Source organism: Osmerus mordax, chromosome 10 (genome assembly GCF_038355195.1).
Source record: "Osmerus mordax isolate fOsmMor3 chromosome 10, fOsmMor3.pri, whole genome shotgun sequence".
In the NCBI taxonomy this organism is placed as follows: Eukaryota; Metazoa; Chordata; class Actinopteri; order Osmeriformes; family Osmeridae; genus Osmerus; species Osmerus mordax.
This window is the reverse complement of record NC_090059.1, coordinates 882,672-899,962: the sequence shown is the minus strand read 5'-3', so window position 1 is coordinate 899,962 and position 17,291 is coordinate 882,672. Positions and strand designations below refer to the sequence as shown.

General features: G+C 40.8%; 2 protein-coding genes across 2 annotated transcripts in view; both read right to left on the bottom strand.

Annotated features, from left to right (window-relative positions):
* LOC136950320 (protein HEG homolog 1-like) overlaps positions 1 to 16,323 on the bottom strand; it is a 108,173-nt gene extending 91,850 nt beyond the window's left edge. Inside the window, exons 1-2 of the mRNA XM_067244592.1 lie at positions 16,290 to 16,323; positions 953 to 1,021 (exon numbers count right to left, since the gene is read on the bottom strand). The gene's annotated coding sequence lies outside the window, so the exon portion shown is untranslated. The remainder of the gene's footprint in view (positions 1 to 952; positions 1,022 to 16,289) is intronic.
* The window catches only part of LOC136950321 (uncharacterized), a 156,738-nt gene that overhangs the window by 100,165 nt on the left and 39,282 nt on the right, over positions 1 to 17,291 (bottom strand). The window lies entirely within an intron of this gene.

The window sequence follows — 17,291 nt, the reverse complement described above, 5'->3', positions numbered from 1 at the left end:
GAGGGAGATTGTTATGTTCACTTACTGGGAAGGTAATAATAGTCTTGTAGGTGGAGAAACGACAGGAAACGAGACATGGCATGTCATTAGTGATGGATATTTGTTTGTTTCAAACCCACAAAGCTCCTAGCATTGTTTCTCAGGTCAACTGCTTCATTTTTTTCTCAATTCGTTTTACTGGGCGTTTTTCTTTGTCTTCCTTGAGGGCTCAGGTTGGCGGAGGGACAGTTCTCTGGGCATATGTAAAGCCCTCTGTGACATTGCTTGTAAAAATTTCTTGAAATCTTATTTATTTTATTTCATTTTGTTTTGAACTGCTGAGAACCTAACCTGACTCCCCAGATGGTTTGTTACACATAATCATCTTGGAAATTGTAAAGGCAAACTGTTTTGAAAAAGATAGGAACTTTCAAAAAGTACTTGGCAGGGGATTGGATGCACCATCTGCCTATCACCATCTATCATGAGCTAACTTTAACCATGTCCGTAGGTGCCAGTAGTTCCTCATAGGACACTGATTGGTTCAAACCACAGTGGTTCGGAGAAAAACAAATAACTTGGAGCTTAGCTGGATGGATTCTCATGTAGTTATGATCTGACAAATCCAGCTGTCTCGCAAGGTCACCTAGAACCCAGAAATTAACACACTTTTACCAACGGGAGGGACCAATCAGTGGCCTTCAATTTACATAGCTACCAATGATAAATGTACTTACTGAATATGTTTTTAAACACTACAGGTATCAATCATATCAGCAGTATCAACAAGGGTAGTAGAATATTCAGAAGATATTGCAATTAAATTCAATATGGAACTTCATCAAATCAGAACCATCCCACCAGATGAATCATGTTCCCCCTGGAATGTAAACAATCAGGGATTTTACGCAGCTAACGCTTCTGTAAAATGGTCAACTAAACCGGTACGGCTTCAATAAATAAGACAACAAACCTGGTGACTTTGTTGTTGTTGCTGTTGTCGTGTCTCCTGTTACTGAAGGGATGGTGGTTGACGTAGAGTCTGTAGAGATGTTAGAAAGCGAGGGAGATTGTTATGTTCACTTACTGGGAAGGTAATAATAGTCTTGTAGGTGGAGAAACGACAGGAAACGAGACATGGCATGTCATTAGTGATGGATATTTGTTTGTTTCAAACCCACAAAGCTCCTAGCATTGTTTCTCAGGTCAACTGCTTCATTTTTTTCTCAATTCGTTTTACTGGGCGTTTTTCTTTGTCTTCCTTGAGGGCTCAGGTTGGCGGAGGGACAGTTCTCTGGGCATATGTAAAGCCCTCTGTGACATTGCTTGTAAAAATGTCTTGAAATCTTATTTATTTCATTTTGTTTTGAACTGCTGAGAACCTAACCTGACTCCCCAGATGGTTTGTTACACATAATCATCTTGGAAATTGTAAAGGCAAACTGTTTTGAAAAAGATAGGAACTTTCAAAAAGTACTTGTTAGGGGATTGGATGCACCATCTGCCTATCACCATCTATCATGAGCTAACTTTAACCATGTCCGTAGGTGCCAGTAGTTCCTCATAGGACACCGATTGGTTCAAACCACAGTGGTTCGGAGAAAAACAAATAACTTGGAGCTTAGCTGGATGGATTCTCATGTAGTTATGATCTGACAAATCCAGCTGTCTCGCAAGGTCACCTAGAACCCAGAAATTACCTAACTTTTACCAACGGGAGTGACCAATCAGTGGCCTTCAATTTACATAGCTACCAATGATAAATGTACTTACTGAATATGTTTTTAAACAGAAACACTGGCCGCAGCGTTTTTATAAAGTAGCAAAGAAAATTGGCGTAGCCTACAGAGCGGAGCTCTAGAGTCGTTGCTACAAAACCAGCAGAACGCTGCCCTCAGAACGTTGGTTCAGTGTGTTGTAGTTCTTTCTGTGGGATCTTGGTGTTGGTACGTATGCGGTGATAAAACTACAAATCCTGTGATAAATGCAATACCTGCCCGCAAAATACGTCTGCATTTTCTCACAGTTTGTTCAAGTTCGGCTACGTGTGGAAAATGGGAAAGTGTACTTTCAACGAGACATGGCTAGATCACAGCGATTTCCGCTGTTGGTTACAAGCAGTGATGCCGGTAACGCGTTACTCCAGGGCTGGACTGGGACAAAAAATCGTCCCTGGCATTTTTGGGCCAGGCGGCCCACACCCACCGTGACTGGTCAGACACATTCCCTGCAGACAGTCCTTAAAATATGCGTGCATTCTATAATATGAGTTGCCTAGTGTTCTGCGTTCATGTGATAGTTTTGGATCCTTCAAGAAGGGTCTCAAGACTTATCTGTTGATCTTACACTTAAATAACTGATTAATTGTTAGAGTCATGATTTGTATATGGTATTAAAAAAAATATACATATTGATATTTGATATTGCATTGTTATTATGGAGGGAGTCAGATGGCTGAGCGGTTAGGGAGTCGGGCTATTAATCAGAAGGTTGTTGGTTCGATTCCCGGCCATGCAAAATGACGTGTGTCCTTGGGCAAGGCACTTCACCCTACTTGCCTCGGGGAGAATGTCCCTGTATTTACTGTAAGTCGCTCTGGATAAGAGCGTCTGCTAAATTACTAAATGTATTATTAATATTGGCTTAGCAACTTTTAAAACTGTTTACTGTTAATTTAAATTATTGTAAGATTCATATTTTGTGGCTTTGGACAAAGTGCTAAATACAATACAAACACACACACAGCCTCCCTCCCTTCCTGAGTCCCTGTTAATTTGCCTACTCCTTACCAGGTCGTCAACTACTCTTTCGTCCATCTTTTCCTCACTCGCTCCCATGGCCCTGTCATGGTCACTCTCCTGCTCCTCGGCTTCTTCCCTGACTCTGTCAGTAGCCTATGTTTCGGCCTCTCTGAGACAGCCACCTTTCCTCCTTCCTCTACAGGTAATGCTGATGTTGAAGCAGCTAAAGCCCCCCCCCAAACATGTTTGAAATTTTTGCATATTTTGTGGCATTCACCTGTAGATTTGTTGTCTTTTTCTCCATGAACTTTTCTGCGCCTCCCTTGTGCTTTGGTGGTCGTTTCTCAATTTTAGATGCTAAACATTAACGATGCTAAACCAGCATACGCATTAGCCAACAACTTGTGTCTCAAGGCCTGCGGGAGGCAATATTATGATTCAGGGGAAGGGGGTTCCTGGATTTGATTGGGTAAGGCCAGTGCCAATAAAGAAAATTAACCTATGGGCCGCTGTCAGTTCTCTATAGGCCGGCCCGACCAATACCATTTTTACCAATGGGCCGTTGTCAGTTCTTTTTGGGCCGGCCCGACCTAAAAAAAGGGAAAAAAAGCATATAAATGATATTGCCGATTCGGCCCAAAAATGCGTCGGCCCACCGGGCAAATGCCCGGTATGCCAGATGGCAAGTCCAGCCCTGCGTTACTCTAATCTGACCACTTTTTTCAGTAACGAGTAATCTAACGCGTTACTATTTCCAAACCAGTAATCAGATTCAAGTTACTTGTCCAAGTCACTGTGCGTTACTATTTTGTCATTAATAGTAAAATATATATTTGATTTCTTCTTGCGTCTCTGGGAGTTAAGCCTATGTGACAATTAAGTCACGTTTTCAGCACGAGGGTCACGTCACGTGTATATTCATAGACCTACCACTCAGCGACACAAACAACAATGTAGCTAGCAGGAGAGAGATGCGCATTTTCGAGTTGGAAATACAATCACTATTTTGAGTATTTGTCAGCTAAAGATGGAAATATCAAGGTTTGTTGTACACTCTGTGCTGGTGGTGACAAAGTGCTATCAAGCTACAAAAACACAACGTCAAATTTGAAGAAACATTTGGAGTCGTAGCACTGCACAGTCAAACTTATAGAGCCGGTTGTCAATAGGTGTGTTCGACTTCATGCAGCACCGGCGGCGCCTGCAGCCAGCTGCCTTGAAGTTGAGAATGCCATTGGCTGCTTCAAGTCAGCCGGGCTGCAGGCGACGCCGGCGCTGCACGAAGTCGAACGCACCTATTTTTATGTTGAGGCGGCGGGGGTGTTGTTGGCAGCTGCTGAATGTAACTAATAAAGTAACTTGTATTCTAACTTAGTTACTTTTAAAATCAAGTAACTTGTAAAGTAACTAACTTACTTTTAAAATCAAGTAATCTGTAACGTAACTAAGTTACTTTTTCAAAGTAACTGTGGCAACACTGGTTACAAGCGGTTTTGGGGATTTGGTTTCGGGGATTTGGCACGTTGTTGGTTGTGGAAGGTTACTAATGTGATTAACCTATGTGTAAAATTAATGCTTTTTCAATGACTGAATTAATTTAAATAAAATGATTTTTTCAGAATTTCTTTGATTTGAATTTTAGTAATGCATCGTGTAGGTCTTAAATTTCGATCTTTATGGTCTTAAAGTCTTAAAAAGGTCTTAAATTTGACTTACTGAAACCTGCAGCAACCCTGTTACAGTTTGTTGTGCGGCTTATATTTCGAAGCAGTTTATAATCCAGTTTTAGAACAAAAAAAGTGGCTTCGTCTCAAGATCTCTACAGTAGGCTACAGACCGTGCAGCTAATTTAATGCTCAATGTCATCACTTGAACGGGGGCTTATTACTTGAAAGAGGAATTATTTAGGCTACTGTGTCGTCTCAGTTACACTATCAGGGCTTGGAAATACAGTGTCTCAGTTACATTATCAGGGCTTGGAAATACAGTGATTTGCTAAAGTAGGAAAATGGCTAGTAGAACATAACATTTCATAATAATTTAAGTAAATCAGTAAATTAACAGCTACAAGACCCAGTGAAATGTTATAGGCTAGCTAGCTCTAGCAAAATATCGCTAGCATCGCTAACAACATTACTAATTCAACTTTGGTAGTGTAACCAAGCTCTTTGTAAGCTTGTTTAGGATCTAATTGTATATGATCGTGTGGACAATAAGACACGGACGCGGTCTCTTTTCGTAACTTGTATTTTACCACTGCTCTTCTTGACATCGCTATTCGAACAGCCCTCACTGATTTCACATCAGCATCAAGCCTACGGCAACTCCCGAGGGACAAAACACCCTTGTACGTTGTCACATAGAAAGGTCTGCTACAGTAGGCTATCCTCAGGATTTGCAAGCTAGCTAAACTTAAACTATATATAAAATAATTTTGTAGACATAACAATGGATTCTGCCACTAAATGAGTGACTTGGCTTTATTTCTGGACATACTATCCACAACCGAAGTGTGTTACACACTGCTGTTTTGTAAATAAACTATGCACTGTGTTATTTCTGTAACACAGAAATGCTATTATAAGTCTCTGGTGCTCAAGCTTTTTTTCCAAAAAATACATTTTGGATGTTCCAGCACTTTTAGACCCAGATTATATGTATGAAAACAGTGACCCAAGACTCTGGACTATGGACCCCCTGAAGTAGCCTTGGCCACCCCATGTATAAAACTCTTCCGCCACTGTTCAGAGCCGGCTGTCGAAATGCAAAAAAATGGTTCAAGATTAGGCACCGGCTCAGAACCAGCACTCAAACTGCCTTGGTGGAAAAGGGGTACCTGTCTTCCAAGCCAACAAGGCCTCACCAATGGCAAAAAAAAAAACAACAAAAGGTAGGAGTTAAAATGTTGGCATTCATCCACTGTAACTGTCTGGTGTACAGATCCATTGGGCTAAACTGTGACTCCCCAATCAGCCTTCTAGACCAGAGCATTTAACAATCTGACTCAAATAATAAAAACACATTTAAGATAGGTTTCCAAACAAAGACACTGAAAAAAAAGATACAATTGATTGAGTCGATTGAGAGCTCCAAGAAAGTTTTGTTTGAGCTCTGCCCGAATACCAATCAACGCTGTATTTCACAAAAATGTAATGGTAGACTCGTTCAGGGTACCGTCACATAATGAGGGACAAGACACAAGATGATTCAATTTCAGAAATAGTGTTTATTCGTACCAGTATCAATTAAACAAATAGGGGTATGAAAGAGGAATGTTCGAAGTCGTGGATGAGTGGGTGAATGGATGCATCAGTAGATATGAGTCAAAAAAGAAGTCAAAGAGCATATGTGCGGGAGAACCTCAAGGTAGTGCCTACGAATGACCAAAAAGAAGTTCCCCCTGAGAGAGAGAAAAAAGAGAAAAAACCCACACAAAGAACAACAAAAAGACGCTAACAACGTTAAGAGTTGTCTGAAAGTGCTTAATGAGGCTGGTGACAAAATCCCTCGGTTTGCGTCTCATCATTTGGATGATCTTCCACTGTGACATTCAACTGCATAGATGTTTCTTGCCTGCTAGGGAAAATCGAACGTCTAAGCATGGATGTATCAACCATGAAACAGGCTATGTCTGTGCAAATAGAAGCGGAGAGACAGCTACCACAACATGGAGCAGGGTAGCGAAGCGGGGCCGCCGACAACAGTTAACTGGAGATATTGCTCAGCCCAAGGCCAAACCGAATGCTCCTAGGAAGGAGAAGAGAAGTGGCATTGTTGGAACCAGTGCGGGAGGAAACATACTGGTTGTAAAGACTAAGTTGGTGAGTGTTTTTGCAACAGAATTCTCCCCTGATGTAAATTCTGAGACATTGGCTAGTTACTTGAAATATAAACTAAATCATGATGTAGTTTAGTTTATTTAGTTTATTTTTACAGGGACAGTGCACATTAATCAACGTTTCAGTAAAAGTGCCGGTGTTACACCCCAACTGGTTTTCAAACCTACTGGTTTCCCTACGCGTGCGTGTGCTGTGTTCGCTTCACATCTGCAGTGGTTGTTTGTCTCAGTCACCAGATTCGTCACACATTCACAAACTTATTGCTGGAGTTCTTCAAGCTACATTTCATATCCATTGCGGCGATCATGACTGTATAAGTGAGCACTACATCCCAACGACGTATAAAGAAACACATTTCTGAAAATATATTTATAGAAAGATTGCAACAACCTGGATTTGATCCCTGTTGAGCAAAACGGTAACGGATTGCAGGTTGATGGCTTAACCTATAGAGCCATCAAATATAAGAGAATCTGAAGTCATTTAGGCTATTACTCATGACGTCACATCGCGTCTGTGTCCAAGACACCTTTTGATCTATGTGAGCTGAAACAACTGGTTAGTACGTTTTGTGACTATCTACAGTAATGATCGTACTGTGAAAAGATAAAACAAACATTGTGAACACTGAGCCACAGGATGAGTGGAATACTACTAATGTTCTACCCACAAACAATGGGAAGCACTGTTGGAGACCTTTAAGCCACGCGATCATCACTGTATAAGTGAGCACTACATCACAACCACGTATGAAGGAATACATTTAAGAAAATATATTTATAGAAAAATCGCAACAACCTAGATTCGATCCCTGTCGAGCAAGACAATAAAGTAATGGGAGATGGTGGCTTAACCTACAGAGCCACCAATCAATGAGAACAATTTGGTTATTTAGGCTATTAGTCATGTCTTCAGACTTTAATAATAATAATAAAAAATCGCTTTATTACAGAAACTACTGCACAATTGACAATTATGCAAAAACGTCATGTAAATTCGGTATAAAAGGAATATGTGGCAGCTAATGCGACACTTGGTCAGTAGAAATATATTTAGCAAAAGACCAAAGAAAGCAAGAAAGAAAGCGAAGATGGATCCACAAAAGGTGGAAGAATTGCTTGGCTACAAGCAAATAATATTTTTCCTAGGGCTGTCCCCAACTAAGATTTTCATTGGTCGACCAAGACTCGACTAAAATGTCTGAAAATCGACTAATCGAAATTTGAAACGCTTTAAAAAAATAAAAATAAAAACTTTCAAACATTTTCCCGATCTGACTCAATGGCTGCTGGACATTGCAGATTCAGCCGCTAATAGCCTACTAATAATAAGACTTGTATCACCAGTCCTGTTGTAACCGAATGCCGATGGTATTTAGTATCTCTTACAATGTACTACAAATTAAAAATATAGTTTGTTTAACATGCAAATCATCAGAGCGCGCTTATCACTGCCTGAAAACCTGAGAACTTAAGTAGAATCTGAGTGGGGAACGGTGCAACAGAGAGAGATTTTGTTGTCTTGGCCGGAGAAGATAATGTCATTCGATTTGGATGTGATTCTTATAATAGGCATATTAATTTTTCAACCCAGCGCATTAGCGAAGTAGGGCTAGGCCAACTTACGTTTTTCAGGTGGTAGGCTACATCATATTCGATGTCGAACTATGAAAAATAAACTGTTGTCGGCAAAGTTTGCATTTAAAGTTTTTCGAGTCACCCGATACTTTGTAAATGTAAATGTACTTTCATGAAATGCTGCCATACCACACATGTATTTGCCATTTGGACTAATAACACCGACAAAGTAGGCTATGGCAGAGTTTGTAGTTAGGCAGCCAATTGTGCTCGTGCCGTGTGCAAAAAAACAAAGCGCAGATTAACGAAAGGGAAAACAGTAACACCTTCTTCTTTTAAATTATATATATTTTGAGTTGCTTTACTTGTGTTAAATAATATCATATACAATTTATGTATAACATTTCTTTAATTCAGCAATGGTGACACAAGCGGGAATCAGATCTCACTGCCATACGGCAACTCGACTAAAAAAATCTTAGTCGACCAAGAGCATATCGACCAGAAAATCAACTAGTCGACTGAGTGGGGACAGCCCTAGTTACATGTGTCATTTTCTAGGTTACCTTTTAATGATAAGTTGGGGTTAATCAGCAAAGGAAGACCTACTCCAGAACTTTGTTTTGTGCAGAAAACGAAAGCTTTTGAGAGGCATTTCAATTCCAGCAATTATACCCCGAGGTACCCGTGGATGACAAGATCAACCAAGGAGCAAAAGCTTTACTGCTTTACTCCCTACTGGGAGTCAGGTGGCTGGTAATCTAAAGGTTACCGGTTCGATTCCCGGCTGTGCCAAATGACGTGCAAGGCACTTCACCCTACTTGCCTGTCCCTGTACTTACTGTAAGTCGCTCTGGATAAGAGCGTCTGCTAAATGACTAAATGTAAATGTTGTATTGTTTGCTGTTTGGCGCAGAGAGTGGGTCCTGGGCCAAAGATGGATGAATCCCTGTGTCCACTGCCTCAGTGGAGAGGTTATTCTCAGCGCTGAAGCGCATAAAAACCTACTCGAAGAACATGTCTGGGCAGGCCCGACTGTCAGACTAGGCCTTAATTTCCATCAACAAGAAATTACTGATTAAATTAAAAGCAAAGGATCAGTTGCATGACCCAGCCATCAACCAATTCATCCAAAAGGACAGGAGGATGGACTTTCAAGTAAAGATCATCAAAGGTAGTAAAGAATGTATAATACATTACAACACATATTCTAGAACTGTAATCACCAGCTGCATATCAGGCACGGCACTAACTATGATCCCAGTTATTAATGTGTGGCATTTTAATCACTGAATGCATCACGGGCACTGTGCACGAGTGAATATAACAACAGGATTTATGAAGGAGGGATTAAAGAATATATTGTGCTTATTAAAGTTATGCATTGTGCTTATTAAAGTTATGAAACTTAGAAGTGTGCTCAGGCTTAAACATTGGGTCTCACACTGAGTGTGGGAAGCAGGCTGTTCTTTGTGTCTCTATATTTTCATTTTCAGAAACAACCTTGAATCTGGGTGGAGATGGCACCCGAGCAGGTGGGACGCGGAGGCAAGAACAGCTCCCTGATGCACGAGAGAACAAGCTCAACCCTCTTTTCATCTTTCTGTTTTAATTGCACTGTATAAATATATGCTGGGGAGGGAAAGATAGCCAGTTGGACTTCGTGAACCAGCCCAAACTCTGTTGCGGGTAGGGAAACGTAGACAGCCCCAGAGCTCTGTACTTGTTGATTTCCAACTGCTGCATTAAAGATGATATTATCGGACCTCTGCGACTCCAGACCACTCTTTCTAGAACACAGATTTGTGTCATAGAATACCATCATTACATATTGGAATAGACACAAAGATTTTGAATCCTTCAACTGGTGACCCTGACGCTGAAAAGAGGGAGTCCAGAGGGTTCCGGCCCGACCGACGGATCGGGGGAGAGACCCATACACCGGTGCGAGGAGACAGACGTAATCGTCAGAGGCCTCAACATAAAAAAAGGTAAGCAGACACCTGTTAATTCAAAGTACTGCTATTCGGAACTGAGAACCAAATTTAGACGATTACTATGTTTCATCGTACCTAGTCAAACCAACAGTGGTGGGAAATCAACCGTTTTTGTGTTTTGTTCTTGTCCAAGGGGAGGTTAGAGTCCTCTCCAGGGGTTAGAGTCCCTAAACTCGTTGTCCTTGTCCAAGGGGAGGTTAAAGTCCTCTCCAGGGGTTAGAGTCCCTAAACTCGTTGTCTTTGTCCAAGGGGAGGTTAGAGTCCTCTCCAGGGGTTAGAGTCCCTAAACTCGTTGTCTTGTCCAAGGGGAGGTTAGAGTCCTCTCCAGGGGTTAGAGTCCCTAAACTCGTTGTCTTGTCCAAGGGGAGGTTAGAGTCCTCTCCAGGGGTTAGAGTCCCTAAACTCGTTGTCTTGTCCAAGGGGAGGTTAGAGTCCTCTCCAGGGGTTAGAGTCCCTGAACACTGTCTATTTGTGTGGAGTCAGATTGAGTTTAATAAAAATAGAGAGGAGTGTGGTGTGTTTTTTCCTTTGACCAAGAAGTTAAAGAAATCCCGAGGAGAGTTGGAGAAAGGTGGGGGCTAAAAGAGTCAGTTACGTTGAGATCTTACAAAGGTTATCCCAGAGGGTATACCCCTGGTTTATAAATAGGTTCTAATACAATTGGAAGAGTTATACTAGAGCAAAATTAAGTGAATAGACGGTAAACGCTAAACAGCTGTGTTGGTCAAAGAATGGTTTGAGGAAATGTATGTGAAAAATTATGAGGAAGCAATTGGAAAGTTACATAAAGGATTGGTTTAGAGAGGATCATGGAAGGTTATGAAATAAAACAAGAACGTTTTGTGGATGTGAAGAGATGATTGGTTTAAACACTGATGTTTTGAAGAGGAAACTATGAATATACTTTGAAGGTATATGGGATAACATTTTAAGTCAAAATAGTAAAATCTAGGGTTTTTAAGAGTTTTGATAAAGGTATTAGATGTAATTTGGTTAAAAATGAGAAAGAGAAAATAAATAAATGTACTTTTATTTGGAGTTTAATTATAATTTGGTTTTAAGTTTTATTTGAGTTTTATCAGAGCCTGGCATACTGTTTGGGATAAACAGTTAGGCTGTGATAATGTTGTATTATGAAGAGGGTTATTATAACATTCAGTTCTGAAATAATTTGGGAAGACTCATCAAGTCTGATAAATTGTGGTTATGATGGTTTGAGCTAATTGGCTCGTTTTGAACTGCAGCAAAACGAGTTATGAAGTTCTACCTATCTGACCTTTATAGACAATATAGTTGGGAAAAATGTTTGGTTAATAGCTACATTAAGCACATTATTTGGTTTATATTTCATTTAAGAAGCATACGGATTCTGGTTTGGCATAATGAAAATTGCTTTGATCATATCTTTGATAAAAAGAGCTGTGATTTGGTAAAATAGAGAATCTAAAACAATATTGGTCTTAAACTTAACTGTTTTAAAAGACAGAAAAGGTTTTTTGGAGTGAAAGAAATTAGACTAACAGTTGATTTTCTAAAGAAGGGAACAAAGAAACAGATTGTAATTTCTAGGCATGAATAATAGGAGTTGAATATCAAATGATGATGTATGGTCTTATTAGATGCTGTTACATGTGTTTGCTCAACAATAAGAAAACTGAAGGGTCAATACTGCCTGGTAATTATAGATACAGTATGTTTACTATGTGAATTGAAGTCTTTCCCAGTCCTATACCAGATGCATAACACCATTTGAATTGATTTATTGGAGATCATATGTAATACCACAACTTAAACCTTTCACATAGCATGATGAAGAGGCGAATCAAATGGTTAACCAATTTTATAAAAAATGCTAACTAGAAAAGAGATGTCTTCTGCTAAATTCTGTTCCAGGTGAAGCAGTAAACCAAAGAGTGGAGGAGTCAAACGAGGAGATTGGGTATTGATTAAAGTTATCAATGAAAGGAGGGATCTTATGAAATCTTTAAAATATCCTGTCTAATTTCTGGTTTTTCTATTTGTTTCGAATTTATTTTATTTTATTACAATTCTAAAAGCTTGGCTGAAGTTGTATGTATGTGGTGAAGGGGGCCTGTGAGTATCTCCAGGTCTGCCGTGGAGACATGGATGTCGAATGTCCACTCTGTGGAGTGACGGTGGGTTTTCCCCTATAACATCATTAGGGTTTTCCCACTGTGTCCAGTGTGTCCACACCACTTGGCCATAACGCTGCATAGTCTCATCATTATTGTTGATTTGTATGCCAACATTGTGTAATCAGTAATGGGATATTTTTAAATTTGTGTTTGTTGTCACACCCTAAAAGGGTGTGAAAGGAGGGATTTATTTGAACTTTAAAAATATCCACTTTAAATCCTTAAATGGGTTCTTGATTTCAATATCTGTGTTTAATCATTGGTGTTCGACTGTTCGCATCTCATTTGACTCAGTTACTGCTTGATCATGGGAGATAAGGTGATGCTGGGACTGTAACTCTTTTCTGCTTCAGGACGAGTCAGACCGGCGGGTCTGACTACCTAACCCCTGTTCTAAGGCCCCATTCCCCTGGAGACCCTGTCCCCCCCCCCCCTTCTCACTGGATGATCTACCCCTTCCCCTTGGAGACCCTGCCCCTATGCCCCATCAGACCTAGGAGTGGTCTGCCCCCCCCCTTCCCCTTGAAGACCCTGCCCCACCTGCCCCAATACATCATCCGATGTTCGGAGAAGCCTGTTGTACATTTATGGACAGGACCATTCAAGGTCATCGAGAGAACCTTGCACGCCCTAAGGGTGCTGGGGAAAGGAAGTACGTGGTACCACTGGAGCATGTGTTGTGCTGCTCCAGAATCCAGTTGTACGTTGCAGGAGTTGGTGGAGAAGGGCCAGTGAACCTTTTGCTATTGCTACGAATGTGAGAGTCCGGAAAAGAGGGTTACGACTAGGCCAAGAGTGATACTGCTTGACCACACTAGAATTGTACTGGACTAAGAAGGTTTCCACTATTTTACTTAAGAGTGTGCTATATCAATATCAACATGACTGTTGCTGTATCCCATGTATCAGGTCCCTGTGTAACAGGATCATTGTCTCGGCTGTGGAGAACCCAAAGACGGGGTTCCAAATGCCGTTGCTGGGGCTGGCTGACCAGGACGAGGAGGCGGTGGTTGGTCCGGGCTATGTTGATTGATCTCTGGTGTTTTCAGAGATCAAAAGAAGGATTAAAGAATGTATAATACATTACAACACATATTCTAGAACTGTAATCACCAGCTGCATATCAGGCACGGCACTAACTATGATCCCAGTTATTAATGTGTGGCATTTTAATCACTGAATGCATCACGGGCACTGTGCACGAGTGAATATAACAACAGGATTTATGAAGGAGGGATTAAAGAATATATTGTGCTTATTAAAGTTATGCATTGTGCTTATTAAAGTTATGAAACTTAGAAGTGTGCTCAGGCTTAAACATTGGGTCTCACACTGAGTGTGGGAAGCAGGCTGTTCTTTGTGTCTCTATATTTTCATTTTCAGAAACAACCTTGAATCTGGGTGGAGATGGCACCCGAGCAGGTGGGACGCGGAGGCAAGAACAGCTCCCTGATGCACGAGAGAACAAGCTCAACCCTCTTTTCATCTTTCTGTTTTAATTGCACTGTATAAATATATGCTGGGGAGGGAAAGATAGCCAGTTGGACTTCGTGAACCAGCCCAAACTCTGTTGCGGGTAGGGAAACGTAGACAGCCCCAGAGCTCTGTACTTGTTGATTTCCAACTGCTGCATTAAAGCTGATATTATCGGACCTCTGCAACTCCAGACCACTCTTTCTAGAACACAGATTTGTGTCATAGAATACCATCATTACATATTGGAATAGACACAAAGATTTTGAATCCTTCAGTAGGCTATGTTATTTTAAAATGTGTTGGTTGCAGTGCCAACTAATTTTATTTTGGCTGCCGCTGGCAATGTTTTGTAGCCCTAGCCTAGCCTATATGTTATAGTGTTGTGCAGAATGACCGGTCAATCTGTAGGCTAAATGTACCAACGCAACGTCATTATGCACCATTACCGTAAATAGTGCCGCAAGGGCTGGCTCAAATAGTGCGTGATGACCAACACAATTTATGTAGGCCAAATGCTGTGTGCGCAGTATATGACATACTGTTGTGGACGCGCTGTATCGTGTTTTTTCCAGAGGAGTAATTGGGGTCAGAGGGCCAAGGTTTAAGAGTCACGGTTCGCTACTGGCACATAGTATCCAGCTGCAGCCAGCATGACGTTGTCAGTCTGACAAAATGAGCATAGATGATGCCCCCGACAATTTTAAATCATTTATGTAACAGCCTTTTGGGTACATAAACAATAGACTAAGACATTTTTATGTAATATTTGTGGAAAGAAGTTCAATTAGAAGGTTCATAGGTTCAATTACAAGTAAGAAGCTAGTAGCTTCAGACTAAGTCATCCTCACTAACTTCTACAGAGAGCATACTGACAGTGTGGTATGGGAGCTGCACAGACAGGGACCGCAAGGCCCTACGTAGTGTGGTCATGTCTGCTGAGTTCATCATAGGCAGGAAGCTCCCAGCCCTACAGGACACCTACCGCACACAATGCTTCAGGAAAGCGGGCATGATTCTAAGAGACTGTTACCACCCATCCATACCACCTCCAGTCTTTTTACCCCGTTGCCTTCTGGCAGGCAATACCGAAGTATTCGGCCTCGCACATGTAGTTTCTTTCCAAGGGCCATCAGGCTTCTGAATGGACACTGATACACTCTCGCCGCTTTACACACTGTCACTTTCAACTACTGGTTGCACTATCAGCAATATTGCACTAATTGTTACCCCACTTGTCTTTAGGTTAGTAAAGGGTTTGTAAGGTTAGGATATTATGTGTATTAGAGGTTTAGTATACTTTATTGTATATTTTTTGGTATATATCTAGGAGGTTTATTATATTTTTGCTTATCATAGGTGTAATTTATGTCAGGTTCTTTTGCGTTGTCTTGTCCTAAGAATTTCAGTGCCCAGTCTGACCTTGTGGTTTTCTGTGCATCTGACAATAAAAGACTTGTATTGAAGCTCCCGAGCAAGTGTGTGTCACTGAATCAACATACAGTTTATTGTGCAGTTATAAAGGGTATCAAATCAATAGAATTGTGGACTAATTGACAATATCTTGCAATCTATACAGCAGGTATGTGACTGATGTGATGTAGCATTCGGACTTTGGCACATCTTATCTTTCCAACAGATGGGTTAACTCCCATAACCTTCCAACACAGGCCCCTTTACTTCTCAGCAGCCCTCCCACTGATGGTATGAATTCCAAGGTTGCTTACAACCTTTAGTTTCACATGCAATCAATGTAGAACACTGATTAATCAGTAGGAGCAGAGACCTACACTAGCAGATGGTGGAACAGATATAAGCAGACACACACCTAAACCCACAGCCATCATTTATTTGCATTGTGCTACAACTAAATAAAGAAAAATATTTATATTTTGATGTATTATTTTGTCCCATGATCAAAGTTCCATGAGAATTACAGCACCCCTTGAAACATTGGACTCAGGCTTGATTGTCATTCTATTCCATTCCACTCCCAAATTAAAGAGTTTGTCTCTGAAGTGCTACTGTTACCTCTGTTGTTCCAGTAGACTATTGTTTACCTAGATGGTTATTATTCTAGCACTTTAATTAATAGACTATGCCGTGTGCCCCCATGATATTGCACTGTCAAAATGTAATTAACTTAAAGGAAGTAATAGCATTAAATAACTATTTGAAACTGTAGGTTTTAAATAGAAAACTAGGTTGTTTGTCAAAAAAGCCTGTTGCTTTGAGGAGAGCCATGTGTGAGCAAGTCGAGGACCGATGGTTAAAGAAGATTTTCCATTACTCCCTTGTGCAGACATCATGAGAACCATCACTTCGATGTGAGGAGTACATTTAAGGTATGAATGTTTAAATAATGTAGTATAAACATTATACAAATAGTGTCATAATAACATAAAGATATCTTTATTTGGACGTTAACTTGATTATTATCTGCATATCTCTGGGTTTCTGTCATGTGACATAACTCAGTTTCAAGTGAATTTTGCAATTTGCAGTTTGGTTGAAGCATTGCACTTACTTTGTGAGACAGCATTTTCAAGAAGAATCCATACAAAACTGCAGAAAACGAAATGTTTCCAGACAAACATCTTGAAGCTAAAATGTTCTCCCGAGGGCTTCAGTAAATTGCCTTTACTATTCAAGCTTGTGTCACGACGACCAGTTTTACCCACAGACCACACCTTGTAGAGGGCGGGACCATTCCTTCTTGTATCTTCCATCCATGTATATGTGTTGTGTGTGTTGCCTCATGAATGTTATTACGTTATGCATTTAAGGACTTGAGTCAATGTTTTGTCATACATACTGGGAATTTCTCCAAACATCACTAAGCCCCCACTTGTCTTAAATTAGCTTAATTTATTGCTAATTATCACATACTAGATATCAATATCACATTTACACAATCACAATATATCATGATACTTGGACTACATGACCTAGTTAAGTAAAGCAGAAGTGTTGGCATAAGTATCACCTGTGTAATAAAGAATGATCCAGCTGACTTTATGTAATGGTGATTCAATACACCAAACATGAATCTACATTATGCGAAGTGTTACTTTTACCTCTGTCATTCCAAAAGACTACTTTTGTGGACTATTGTACAGTTTACGTAGAGAGTTCATATTAAAGTCCTGTAAATCACTTTCAGTAATAGAAAATGCTGTGGAGCTGTTTATGGAGGACCAAACCTGACATAAATGGAGTTAAATTAACTAAAGTTCGGGAGGAAGATAGCACACCAAGACTCCTCCCTCACTCCAATCTAATACGCATCCGCCCAGCAAAAGCACGGAAGAATGCGACCGAACCCGTTTTCAATTATGTATAAAGTTGTGTATAAAGTCTCTTCTGGTCCTCGTGCTAGCGTTACCCCTTGTCGCGCTGCCGCGTACGCTCCCGGCCCGCTTTTGGCCTTCCTTCCCCTGCCCCACCCCATCTCCCCGCAGCACCTCCTGTCCGGTCCTGTGGCCACCGATCCCAGTGACCTGCAACGATTTCAATGACGGAGGTTGCT